Raw genomic sequence first — 12,890 nt, 5'->3', positions numbered from 1 at the left:
GGTTGTCATGCTCTCTTCCAAGGGATCTTCCTGACCCAGGGATCGAACCAGTGTCTCATGTCTCCTGCGTTGGCAGGCAGGTTCTTTACCACTACTGCCACCTGGGAAGCCTATGGAGAATTATACCAGTAACTAAACCGTTCTGTTATTATTCACTTGGCTCCATTTAAGTTTCACCCTTGAAAACCTGAGGCTTCCCTGGTGGCTCAGTGGTAAAGAACTCGCCTGCCAATGCAGGAAACAAGGAATTTGATCCCTGGGTGGGGAAGATGCCCTGGAGAAGGAGATGACAACCCAGTCCAGTATTCTTGCCTGAGAAGTCCCATGGACAGAGGAGCCTGGTGGGCTACAGTCCATAGGGTTGCAAAACAGTCAGACACAACTAAACAACAGTAACAATTGAAAACCTCAGTTCGATTTCTCATCTGTAGAAAAATCTTTTCACATTTGCATTTTTTACCAGCTCAGGAGTTATTGAACTAATTAAATATGATTGTCTTCCAAACATTTACTTTTTTAAATTTTCTCTCTTTGGGAAAAGATCTTTATGTAAATAGATCCTTAGTGAAGGGCACCTATGATTCTAGGCTCATATTTAAACTTTTATACTTTTTTAACCTCTTCCTTTCATTCTCTTACATATATCATGCATTATATTTTAAGAGAGCAAATTGATGTATATTTTGAAGTCAATTGTGGGGAATTCCCTGGCAGTCCAGTGGTTAGGACTCTGCACATCTGCTGTAGTGAGCACGGGTTCAGTCCCTGGTCAGGGAAGTAAGATCTTGCATGCTGTGCAGCATGGCCAAAGAAAGAAAATTCAGGTGTGAATAAGTATGTGTGCTGTGGCTCTCCTCCACATTACCTTTCTCACGTTCCTAGTATGCTGCCTGATATGCCTTTATATCTTGATCCTTGCTAGGAATAAAACATCTCTCTACACAAGTTGGAGTATTGAGATTTCTTACTTCTACCTTGTTCCAACTTCATATTGCATTTGAGTTTGATTGTGATCCCCTTCATGGATCACAGCCTTGTGGTGAAGGGGCTTATGTAACGCAGTGAAGCTATGAGCCATGCCGTACAGGGCCACCCAAGACAGACGGGTCATAGTGAAGAGTTCTGACAAAATGTGGTCCACTGGAGGAGGAAATGGCTAGTATTCTTGCCAATTCTCCAGTACTCTTGCTGCGAGAACCCCATGAACAGTATGAAAAAGCAAAAAGATATGACACTGGAAGATGAGCCCCCCCAAGGCCAGAAAGTGTCCAGTATGCTACTGGATAAGAGCCAAGGACAATTACTAATAGCTCCAGAAAGAATGGAGCAACTGGGCCAAAGCAGAAACAATGCTCAGTTGCAGATGTGTTTGGTGGTGGCAGTAAAATCCAGTGTTGTAAAGAACGGTATTGCATAAGAACCTGGAATGTTAGGACCATCAATCAAGGTAAAGTGGATGTAGTCAAGCAGGAGATGGCAAGAGTGAACATCAATATCTTGGGAATCAGTTAACTAAAATGGAGAGGAAAGGGTGAATTTAGTTCAGATGACCATTATATCTACTACTGTGGGCAAGAATCAATCCATTAGAAGAAATGGAGTAGCCATCATAAGTCAACAAAAGAGTACAAAATGCAGGACTTGAGTGCAGTCTCAAAAACACCAGAATGACCTTGGTTCATTTACAAAATAAACCATTCAGTATCACAGTAATCCAAGTCTATGCCCCAACCACTAATGCCAAAGAAGCTGAAGTTGACCGGTTCTGTGAAGACCTATAACACCTAGAACTAATACCAAAAAAACACACCTTTTTCATCATAGGAGATTGGAATGCAAAAGTAGGAAGTCAGGAGATACCTGGTGTAACAGGCAAGTTTGGCTTTGGAGTACAAAATGAACCAGGACAAAGCCTAACAGTTTTGTCAAGAGAACACACTGATCATAGCAAACACCCTTTTCCAACAACACAAGAGATGACTCTGCACACAGACATCGCCAGATGCTCTCTGTGCATACTCTGTCATGTTTGACTCTGTGGGACCCCATGGACTGTACCCCGCCGGGTTCCTCTGTCCATGGAATTCTCCAGGCAAGAATACTGGAGTGGGTTGCATGTTGTTCTCCAGGGAATCTTCCCAACCTAGGGATTGTACCTGGGCCTCCTGCATTGTAGGCAGATTCTTTACCGTCTGAGCCACCAGGGGTTGCTATCCCAAATCGTCAATATCAAAATCAAGTTGATTCTATTCTTTGCAGCCAAAGATGGAGATGCTCTATACAGTTAGCAAAAAGAAGCCCTGGAGCAGACTGTGACTCAGATCATCAGTTTCTTATTGCAAAATTCAGGCTTAAATTGAAGAAAGTAGGTAAAACCACAAGGCCATTCAGGTATGACCTAAACCAACCCCTTATGATTGTATAGTGGAGGATTGAATAGATTCAAGGGATAAGATCTGGTAGACACTGCCTGAAGAACTATGGATGGAGGTTCATAACACTGTACAGGAGACAGTGACCAAAACCATTACCAAAAAAAGAAATGCCCGAAGACAAAGCTGTTGTCTGAAGAGGCTTTGCAAATAGCTGAGGAAAGAAGAAACACGAAAGGCAGGGGAGAAAGGAAAAGGTACACCCAACTGAAGGCAGAATTCCAAGAATAGCAAGGAGAGATAAGAAGTCCTTCTTAAATGCACAATGCAAAGAAATAGAAGAAAACAACAGAATGGGAAAAACTAGAGATCTCTTCAAGAAAATTGGAGGTATCAGGAGAAAACTTTAGGTAAGGATGGGCACGATAGTGAGGACAGAAGCCCCCTAACAGGAGCAGAAGAGGTTAAGAAGTGGTGACAAGAACACACAGAAGAACTGTATGAAGAACTATACGAAAAAGGTCTTAAAGACCTGAAAACCATGATGGTGTAGTCATTCACCTAGAGCCAGACATCCTGTAGTGTGAAGTCAAGTGGGCCTTAGAAAGCATTACTGCGAACAAAGCTAGCAAATAGAATTCCAGCTGAGCTATGTAAAATCCTAGAAGATGATGCTGTTAAAGTGCTGTACTCAGTATGTCAGCAACTTTAGAAAACACAGCAGTGGCCACAGGACTGGAAGAGATTGGTTTTCATTCCAATCCCAAAGAAGGGCAGTGCCAAATAATGTTCAAATTACTGTACAATTGTGCTCATGTTACATGCTAGCAAGATTATGGTCAAAATCCTTCAAACTAGGCTTCAGCGGTAGGTGAACTAAGAACTTCCAGATATATAAGCTGATTTAGAAAAGTCAGAGGAATCAGAGATCAAGTGGCCAACATTTGTTGGAGAAGGCAGGGGAATTCCAGAGAAATTTGTACTGTTGCTTCATGGGCTACACTAAAACCTTTAACTGTGTGAGTCACAACATACTGTGGAAAATTCCGAAAGAGATGGGCATACCAGACCACCTTACCTGTCTCCTGAGAAACCTGTATGTGGGTCAAGAAGCAGCAGTTAGAACTGAACATGATAACAACTGACCGGTTCAAAACTGGGAAAGGAATATAACAAGACTATATATCATCACTCTGCTTATTTAACTTCCATGTGGAGTACATCATGTGAAATGCCAGGCTGGATGAATCACAAGCTGGAATCAAGATTGCCAGGAGAAATGTCAACAATCAGATATGGAGATTATACCACTTTAATGGCAGAAAGTGACAAGGAACTTCTTTCCTCTTTCCAGAAAGTGAAGGAATCTCTTTAGAGCTTCTTGATGAGGGTGAAAGAAGAAAGTCAAAAAGCTGGCTTAACATGCATTATTTGAAAACCTAATGTGACATTTGGTCCCATCACTTTATGGCAAATAGATGGGGAAAAAGTGAAAGCAGTGACAGATTTTATTTTCTTGTGCTCCAAAATCACTGCAGACGGTGACTGAAGCCATGAAATTAAAAGACACTTGCTCTTTGAAAGGAAAGCTACAACAAACCTAGGCAGTGTATTAAAAAGCAGACATATCACTTTGCCAACAAAGGCCCATGTAGTCAAAACTAAGCTTTTTCCAGTAGTCATGTACAGATGTGAGAGTTGGACCATAAAGAAGGCTGAGCACTGAAGACTTGATGCTTTTGAACTCCGGTGTGGAGAAAACTCTTGAGTAGTGTCCATTGGACAGCAAGGAGATCAAACCTAAAGTCCAAACCTAAGTCCATCCTAAAGGAAATCAACCCTGGATATTCATTGAAAGGACTGATGCTGAAGCTAAAGCTCCAAAACTTTGGCCACCTTATGCAAACAGCTGATTCACTGGAAAAGACCCTGATGCTGGGAAATATTGAGGGCAGGAGGAGAAGGGGACGGCAGAGGGTGAGGTGGTTAGATAGCATCACCAACTCAGTGGGAGACAGTGAAGGACAGGGGAGCCTGGCATGCTGCAGTTCATGGGGTCCCAAAGGGTCAGACATGACTTAGCAACTAAACAACAACAACAGCATACCATAAAAGCTATTTTGATGTTCTAGACTGTTTGAGGAATACTCCTAGTAGACTTATAGCTCAAGAAATAATGGCAAGTGTGCTGATCAGTTATAAGAAAATCCTTGTTTAGAGTGGACTTGTCACCTCTACTGGAGGTGACAGAATCTGGATGAACTTAGTCGCCCATCAAGTTTCTTGTACTTTTCCAGTACCTGATCTTTGAGGCTTTGTAGGACAGCTTCCTGGTTTTTAGTATATACCTGTATTAATCTAACAAAGGAAGCCCAGAATTCCCCTGGAGTAAACAGGCTGCTGCAAATGGATGGAAGCCCAGAATTTTCAGCAGACCATGCTTTATTGAAGCGGTGTGTGAATTGACCTCATACTACTGTTCAGAAAATAGCAGCTCATTTGTTTCAAAGTCATTTTTAGCAACTGACATTATCAGCATACATCTATAAGTTCTAGTCTTGAATTATATTGCTTTTTAAAAAATATTTACTTATTTGGCTATGTCAGATCATAGTTGTGGCATGCAGGGTCTTTCGTTGAGTTGCCTGGGTTCTCGTTGCGGCACAGACTCAGTAGTTGCAGTGCATGGGCTTAGTTGCTTGGGCATGTGGGATCTTAGTTTGCCAACCAGGGATTGCATCTGTGCTCTCTGCATTGCAAAACAGATTCTTTACCACTGAACCATGAGGGAAGTCCCGAATTAGTTATATTTCTCAACAAAAGCTCTTAAATTAGGTTTTCTGACAATTTTCTCATGGCGCAACTAGAAGGTGTTTTTTGCTCTCTGCTAGAAAGTATTTTTTAAAAATAAGTATAATTGATGTTCAGTAAACTATGCATATAAAATTTCACACAGACACACACATGAAATGACTGTCATAGTCAAGACAGTGAACATATCTGTCATCCTCAAAAGTTTCCTCATGCCCTTGGTAGTCCCTCTTACCTGCACAGCCCCCTCTTCCTCAGGCAACTACTTGTTTGCTTTGTGTCACTGTAGATTAGTTTGCATTTTCTGGAGTTCTGCAACATGTACTCTTGTGCCCAGCTCCTTTTATTTTAAATCAATTTTATTGGAGTGTAGTTGCTTTACAATGTTGTGTTAGTTTCTTGCAAAGTGAATCAGTCATACACATATATATATATATCCCCTCTTTTATGGATTTCCTTCCCATTTAGGTCACCCCAGAGCACTGAGTAGCGTTCCCTGTGCTGTACAGGAGGGTCTCCTTAGTTATCTGTTCTATACACAGTGGTGTATGTATGTCAGTCTCAGTCTCCCAATTCATCCCATCCCCCTTGGTAGCAATGAGTTTGTTCTGTAAATCTATGACTGTTTTTCTGCTTTGCATATAAGTTCATCTCTGTCATTTTTCTAGATTCCACATGTAAGCAATATGATGCAATATTTGTTTTTTTCTTTCTGACTGACTTCACTTTGTGTGACAGTCTCTAGATCCATCTCAGTTCAGTTCAGTCGCTCAGTCGTGTCCGACTCTCCGCAACCCCATGAATCACAGCACGCCAGGCCTCCCTGTCCATCACCAACTCCCGGAGTTCACTCAAACTCATGTCCACAGAGTTGGTGATGCCATCCAGCCATCTCATTCTCTGTCGTCCCCGTCTCCTCCTGCCCGCAATCCCTCCCAGCATCACAGTCTTTTCCAGTGAGTCAACTCGTCACATGAGGTGGCCAAAGTATTGGAGTTTCAGCTTTAGCATCAGTCCTTCCAATGAACACCCAGGATTGATCTCCTTTAGAATGGACTGGTTGGATCTCCTTGCAGTCCAAGGGACTCTCAAGAGTCTTCTCCAGCACCACACTTCAAAAGCATCAATTCTTCGGCGATCAGCTTTCTTCACAGTCCAACTCTCACATCCTACATGACCATGGGAAAAACCATTGCCTTGACTAGATGGACCTTGGTTGGCAAAGTAATGTCTCTGCTTTTTAATATACTGTCTAGGTTGGTCATAACTTTCCTTCCAAGGAGTAAGCGTCTTTTAATTTCATGGCTGCAATCAGCATCTGCAGTGATTTTGGAGCCCAAAAAAATAAAGTCTGATACTGTCTCCACTGTTTTTCCATCTATTTCCCATGAAGTGATGGGACCAGATGCCATGATCTTTGTTTTCTGAATGTTGAGCTTCAAGCCAACCTTTTCACTCTCCTCTTTCACTTTCATCAGATCCATCTACATCTCTGCAAATGGCACTATTCTCGTCCTTTTATGGTTGAGTAATATTTTATTTTATATATGTGTCACATCTTCTTTATCCATTCCTCTGTCAATGGACGTCTGGATTGGTTCCATGTCCTGACTGTTTTAAATAGTGGTGCAATAAACATCAAGAGTGCATGCATCCTTTCAAATTATGATTTTCTTTGGATATATACCTAGGAGTGGGATTGGCCCAGTTCCTTTTTTAAACAATTAATTAATTTTATTTTGTGGGGGTTACACTGGGTCATCATTGCTGTGCATGGGCTTTCTCTAGTTGCGGAGAGTGGGGACTACTCTCTAGTTGCAGCTTGAGGACTTCTCATTGTAGTGGCTTCTCTTGTTGTGGAGCACAGGCTGTCAGTGCAACGGCTTCAGTAGTTGCATCTCATGGGCTCCAGAGCATAGGCTCATGGGTTTAGTTGCTCTGCTGCAGTTGGAATCTTCCTGGACCAGGGATTGAACCCCTGTCCCCTGCATTGGCAGGCAGACTCCTATCCACTGTACCACCAGGGAAGTCCTGGCCTACCTCCTTTTATTCAGAGTAATTATTTTGAAGATTTGTCTTTGTTGTGCTGGTATCAAGAGTTTATTCCTTTTTCTTATAGATAGTATTCCATTGTTTGGATATACCACAATTTGTTTATGCATTCAAAGGTTGATGGACATTTGGGTTGTTTCCAGTTTGGAGCTAATACAGATAAAGCTGCAGTGAACATTCATGTGCAAGTCTTTGGAAATATGTTACCTTTTCTCTTGGGTGAATACCTGAGAGTGGACTGGATCATCATGGTAGGTATATACTTCAGTTTTTAAAGAAACTGTCCAGTGGTTTTCTAAAGTAATTGTACCACTTTATGTTACCACCAGCAGTGTAAGAGAGTTCAAGTTCCCTTACATCATTGCCAACACTTAGTGTGATCAGTCTTTTTCATTTTAGCCATTTGAATAGGTATGTAGTGATACCTCATTTGGTTTTAGTTTACATTTCTTAAATGACTAAAGAGATTGTACTTTCAGTGTCATAGTTAAGAAATCATTGCCTAACTCAAGGTCACAAAAATTTGTTGTTGTTTTCTTCTATAAAGATGATCATTGTAGGTTTTACATTTAGGTCTGTGATCCAGTTTGAGTTCATTTCACATGTAGTGTGAAGTGGGTTTTTTTTGTATATGGATATCCTCTTGCTGAAGTTATTCTTTCTCCACTGCATACTTTAGTGCATTTGTCAAAAATCAGTTGTCCAACGAACAGTAAAAGAGAAGATTGATAAGTTGGACTTCATCAAAATTAAAAACTATAAAGAAGGTGAAAAAAACAACCAAAGATGGGAGAGATTATTTGCAAATCATATATCTGATGAGACACTTGTCAGAATGTATAAAAGGACTCTTACAACTCAGTAATAAAAAGATAACCCAATTAAAAAGTAGACAAAGGATTTAAATAGACATTTCTCCTAAGGAAATAATATATAAATGGCTAATAAGCACTTGAAAATATACTCAAAAGCATCAGTGCTTCTAATGAAAATTCAGTGTTGATTTCCTTTCAGTTCAGTTCAGTTCAGTCGCTCAGTCGTGACCGACTCTTTGCAACTCCATGAATCAGCATGCCAAGCCTCCCTGTCCATCACCAACTCCCGGAGTTCACTCAAACTCATGTCCATCCAGTCAGTGATGCCATCCAGCCATCTCATTCTCTGTCATCCCCTTCTCCTCCCGCCCCCAATCCTTCTCAGCATCAGAGTCTTTTCCAGTGAGTCAACTCTTTGCATGAGGTGGCCAAAGTATTGGAGTTTCAGCTTTAGCATCAGTCCTTCCAGTGAACACCCAGGATGGACTGGTTGGATCTCCTTGCAGTCCAAGGGACTCTCAAGAGTCTTCTCCAGCACCACAGTTCAAAAGCATCAATTCTTCGGCGATCAGCTTTCTTCACAGTCCAACTAACATCCATACATGACCACTGGAAAAACCATAGCCTCGACTAGACGGACCTTTGTTGGCAAAGTAATGTCTCTGCTTTTTAATATGCTATCTAGGTTGGTCATAACTTTCCTTCAGGCTTGATTGATTTGATCTCCTTGCTGTCCAAGGGACTCTCAAGAGTCTTCTCCAGCACACAGTTCGAAGGCTTCAGTTCTTCAGTGCTGAGCTTTTTTTATTGTCCAGCTCTTGCATCCATACAGGACTACTGGAAAAATCATAGGTTTGACTATATGGATCTTTGTAGGCAAAGTAATGTCTCTGCTTTTTAATAGACTGTCTAGGTTTGTCATTGCTCTTCTTACAAGGAGGAAGCATCTTTTAATTTCATGAGGATGTTGATCAAGTCTATATCTTTGCCATGTTTATGCCTGGTTTTTCTACAATAATTGAGAGAGGGTATTAAAAATCTCTGCCTTAACCGTGGATTTATTGTATCTTCTTTGCAGTTCCATAAGCCTTTGCTTTATGTATTTTGAAGCTCTTTTATTAGATACATAAATGTTTGGGATTATTATGTCTTCTCAGTTAATTGACTCTGTAATTATGAAATGACCTTTATCTCTGATAGTTTATTTGCTCTAAAATCTACATTGTCTGATATTAATATAGCTATTCCAACCTTCTTTTAACTATTGCTAGCATATATTTTCCTTTTCTTGCATTTTTAATCTTTTTTTTTTGTATTTAAAGTGCATTTCTTGTCAGCACTGTGTAGTTGAATCAAATCCTACAATTTTTATCAAATCTGACAGTCTCTTCCTTTTAATTGGATGTTTAGACTATTTACTTTTAACGTGATTATTGGTAGGGTTTGATATATTATCTTGCTGTTTGTCCCATTTCTTATTAGTTCTCTTTTTTCAGTTTTTATACCTTTTTTGAATTACTTTTATATTTTTATGATTCTAGTGCATCTCCTTTGTTGGCCTGTATGCTATGACATTTTTGTTATTTTATTGGTTGTTCTATTATTTATAGGGCTTCCCATGTGGTTCAGTGGTAAAGAATCCACCTGCTAGTGCATGAGACTTAGATTCAATCCCATGGAGTAGGAAATGGCAACTCACTCTATCTTGCCTGGGAAATTCCATGGATAGAGGAGCCTGGCAGGCACTAACCCATGGGGTTGCAAAGAGCTGGACACAACTGAGAGACTGAGCATGCACACACTAGGATTTATAGTTGTATATCTCTTAACTTTTCACACTCTGCCTTTAAATGATATTATATTACTTCACATATAATATAAAAATTTTAATATAAGAGTCTTAGAGTAGTGTACTTCCATTTCTCTCATCCAGCCTTATTACTATTGTTATACATTTTACTTTTACGTATAAAATAAATAGTTATTTTTGTTAAAGAAGTCTGTTATTATTTAAAAGAGATTTAACTAATAAGAATCTTATATATCTTACCTAAAGTATCATTTTGTTCTTATCTGAAAGATAACCTTTAACATTTTCTGCAATTGTGGGTATACAGGCATACCTTGTTTTACTGTGCTATGCTTTATTGTACTTTGTAGACACTGCATTTTTTTTTACAAATTGAAGGTATATGACAACCTTGTGTTGAGCTAGTCTGCTGGTGCCAATTAGTTTTAAATTAAGGCATGTACATTGTGTTATCACACACTTAAAAGACTACCGTGTAAACAGAATTTTATATGCACTGGGAAACCAAAAACTTCATGTGACTTGCTTTATCTCAATCTTCCCTTTATTACAGTGGTCTGGAACCAAGCCTGTACTGTCTTTGGGTTATGCCCATACTGGTGATGAATTCTTTCAGGTTTTGTACGTCTACAAACAACTTGATTTCATTTTTTTCACTTCATTTATTCATTTATTTATGTGACGTGGTTTTTTTCTTTTGATGGTAAAAAACATGTAATGTATAATTTACCATTGTAACCATGTTTAAGTGTACAGTTCAGTAGCATTAATAAACAAATAAACATATCCATATTGTTGTGAATATAGTATGAGGTTTTGATTTGCATTTGAATGAAGATTCGTGATGTTGAGCAACTTTTCTTATGTTTGTTGGTCATTTATAGATCATCTTTGGAGAAGTATCTGTTTCATCCTTTACCCATTTTTAATTGGATTCATTGCTTTTTTGTCTTCCTTTTAAAATTTTTGGGTTTTCTCCCTGTGGTTTATTTTGGATACTTTCTATCATTATGCTTTCAGATTTAGTTTTGCATTGTTTAACCTGCTAGTAATCCCATCCAGTGTAATTTTTTTTAATAATTAATTTTTATAGAGCAGTTTAGGTTCATGGCAAAATTGAGAGGAAGGTAGAGCAATTGTTCATATGTACTATCCCTTGACATTCAGGGTCTCCTCCATTATCATCGTCCCACACCAGTGTGGTACAACTGTTTACACGTGACAAGCCTGCATTGATACATCATTATCAGCCAAAGTTTATCATTTGCATTAGGGTTCTTTCTTGGTGTTGCACATTTGTGGGTTTGGGCAAATGTATAATGACTTGCATCCATCATTAAGTATCATATAGAATAGTTTTACTACTCTAAAACTCCTTTATGCTCTGCCTGTTTGCCTTCTTTCCCTCTCTCCAACCCCAGCTTCTGGCAACCACTGATCTTTCACTGTCTCCATTGTTTTATTCTTTCCAGAATGTCATATGGTTGGAATCATACAGTATGTAGCCTTTTGAGATTGGCTTCTTTCACTTAGTAATAGGCATTTACACTGAACGTCTCTTCATGGCTTAGTAGCTCATTTCTTTTTAGTACTGAATAATATTTTGTTGTTTGAAAGTACAACAGTTTATTTATCCATTCATCTACTGAAGGACATCTTGGTTTCTATCCAGCATTTGGCAAATAAACTATTTCAAACATCCATGCGCAGGTTTTGTGTGGGTGTAAGTTGTGTAAATACCAAGGGGTACTGCTGGATTGTGTGGTGTTTGATTTTGTCAAATGCTTTCTCTACATCTTTTTATAGAATTGTGATTTTTCTTATATAGCTTTTGATGCGATCTGTTACATTAATTGATTTTTTTCATATTGAACCAGCCTTTCATTCTTGGCCTAAATTCCTTTTGATCATGATATTTGTGTGCATTGTTAGATTCGACTTGCTAATATTTTTGAGGATTTTTGCCTCTTGTTCATAAGAGATATTGGTTTCACTTTCTAATATCTTTGTCTGGTTTTGATTTTAGAGTAATGCTGACCTCATAGAATGAGTTAAGAAGGATGCTTTCTGCCTCTGCCCGCTGAAAGAGACTGAAGAGATTTGGTGTAATTTCTTTCTTAATTGTTTGGTGAGCCCACCTGGGCCTGGTGCTTTCTGTTTTGCAAGGTTCAGTTCAGTTCAGTTCAGTCGCTCAGTCATGTCCGACTCTCTGCGACCCCATGAATCACAGCACGCCAGGCCTCCCTGTCCATCACCAACTCCCGGAGTTCACTCAAACTCATGTCCACAGAGTTGGTGATGCCATCCAGCCATCTCATTCTCTGTCGCCCCCTTCTCCTCCCGCCCCCAACTTTTCATAGCATCAGAGTCTTTTCCAGTGAGTCAGCTCGTCGCATGAGGTGGCCAAAGTATTGGAGTTTTAGCTTTAGCATCAGTCCTTCCAATGAACACCCAGGATTGATCTCTTTTAGAATGGACTGGTTGGATCTCCTTGCAGTACAAGGGACTCTCAAGAGTCTTCTCCAACACCACAGTTCAAAAGCATCAATTCTTCGGTGATCAGCTTTCTTCACAGTCCAACTCTCACATCCATACATGACCACGGCAAAAACCATAGCCTTGACTAGACGGACCTTTGTTGGCCAAGTAATGTCTCTGCTTTTTAATGTACTATCTAGGTTGGTCATAACTTTCCTTTCAAGGAGTAAGCGTCTTTTAATTTCATGGCTGCAATCAGCATCCGCAGTGATTTTGGAGCCCAAAAAATAAAGTCTGACACTGTTTCCACTGTTTTTCCATCTATTTCCCATGAAATTATGGGACCAGATGCCATAATCTTTGTTTTCTGAATGTTGAGCTTCACGCCAACCTTTTCACTCTCCTCTTTCGCTCTCATCAAGAGGCTTTTTAGTTCCTCTTCACTTTCTGCCATCAGGGTGGTGTCATCTGCATATCTGAGGTTATTGATATTTCTCCCAGCAATCTTGATTCCAGCTTGTGCTTCTTCCAGCCCAGCGTTCCTCATGATGT

At 39.8% G+C, this 12,890-nt stretch overlaps 1 protein-coding gene across 1 annotated transcript in view; it reads left to right on the top strand.

The window, feature by feature from the left end:
• Positions 1-12,890, top strand: part of CCDC15 (coiled-coil domain containing 15) — a 52,885-nt gene that overhangs the window by 34,907 nt on the left and 5,088 nt on the right. The window lies entirely within an intron of this gene.

Source organism: Moschus berezovskii, chromosome 25 (genome assembly GCF_049115385.1).
Source record: "Moschus berezovskii isolate FMDL1 chromosome 25, NW_MosBer_1.0, whole genome shotgun sequence".
Taxonomy (NCBI): Eukaryota; Metazoa; Chordata; class Mammalia; order Artiodactyla; family Moschidae; genus Moschus; species Moschus berezovskii.
The sequence above is the reverse complement of the archived record's forward strand: the minus strand, read 5'-3'. Positions and strand labels throughout refer to the sequence as shown.